Source organism: Tiliqua scincoides, chromosome 8 (assembly GCF_035046505.1).
Source record: "Tiliqua scincoides isolate rTilSci1 chromosome 8, rTilSci1.hap2, whole genome shotgun sequence".
In the NCBI taxonomy this organism is placed as follows: Eukaryota; Metazoa; Chordata; class Lepidosauria; order Squamata; family Scincidae; genus Tiliqua; species Tiliqua scincoides.
Genome location: NC_089828.1, coordinates 18,361,168 through 18,362,607, shown reverse-complemented (window position 1 = coordinate 18,362,607; position 1,440 = coordinate 18,361,168).

Genomic DNA, 1,440 nt, shown 5'->3' with positions numbered 1-1,440 from the left:
TCTGGCTGTTCTTTATTTTGGAGGATTACTGTTTAATCTCAGGAGCAACAGTGGGTCAAATGAGTGGATGAGGATGGTCTGACTATATACCTTCTACATTATATAATTGTCCCAGGGAGGGAGGGCCAGGAAGGGGTTGACGAGCCATTTTCAGCTAATTGCAGCTGACTCTCTTAAAATAGAGAACCTTTGAAAGCATGGTTCCCAACCTTTAGGAGCCCATGGACCACTGAGGCAAAAATTGACACTGTTGTGGACCACATGCAATGCCAGCTGTGGGCAGTCTGTTCTTCACCCTCTAGTTGTCCATGGGGAAGCATCTCTCAAGTTAGCATTCCCCCACAGACCACCAGAGAGGGCAGAGAATGGAACACCTGCACTTCAGTGCAGGCTGCGGACAGTCCGTTCTCCTCCCTCTCTGATGGTCTGTTAGGGAGTGCTTGCTCAGCAAGATACTGGATGTGCTCAAAGGTGATTTTGTTCCTGTGACTTCATGGACCACTTCTCAGGGTCTTGCGAACCACCTGTGGTCCATGGACCACAGGTTGGGAATCAGTGGTCTAAAGCAATAAACCAGAGGTAAGACTTTGAAAGTTGTGAGTTGTGCAGTGTAAGGACAAGGCCAGCCCAAGACCTCCCAGAGACAGCACAGGAGCTCCTTCCTTCACTTCCTGTGCCCTGGATTTGAAAAGGAAGAGAACTGAATGCAGGAGGAAGGAGGACAAGGAGAGGTGAGTGGTAGGCTTGAATGTCTCCTTCCATTTCCTGGATTCAAAAGGAACTGAAAGTCTCTAGTCTAGCCCAGGGGTGCCCAAACCCTGGCCCAGGGGCCACTTGTGGCCCTCGGGGGCTCCCAATCAGGCCCTCAGGGAGCCCTCAGTCTCCAATGAGTCTCTGGCCCCCCCGGAGACTTGCTGGAGCCCGTGCTGGCCCAACGCAACTGCTCTCAGTATGAGGACAACTGTTTGACTCTCGCCTGAGCTGTGGGACAAGGGCTCCCTCCACTACTTGCTGTTTCACATCTGTGATGCAGCAGTGGCAGCAAAGGAAAGGCTGGCCTTGCTTAGTGCAAAGCCTTTTATAGGCCTTGAGCTACTGCAAGACCTTCATTCGTTCATTTCTAATATTCATTTATGTAAATTCAAATTTTAATGCAAATTAATTCTTCCCCCCCCGGCCCCCGACACAGTGTTAGAGAGGTGATGTGGCCCTCCTGCCCAAAAGTTTGGACACCCCTGGTCTAGGCCATCACTCACCTCTCCTCCACACCACCTCAGATGGCCTCATACATCGGCCAGCTCTAAAAGACAATACAGATTTATTGTATGGGTACTTTGTGAAGTCTATTGATGTTGAGAATATTGGAGAGTGGAGTACTTTGGTGCCCCAGCCGCTTCCCCCTTCATCTTAAAGAATAAACCACTCTCACTTAAAAAGGAA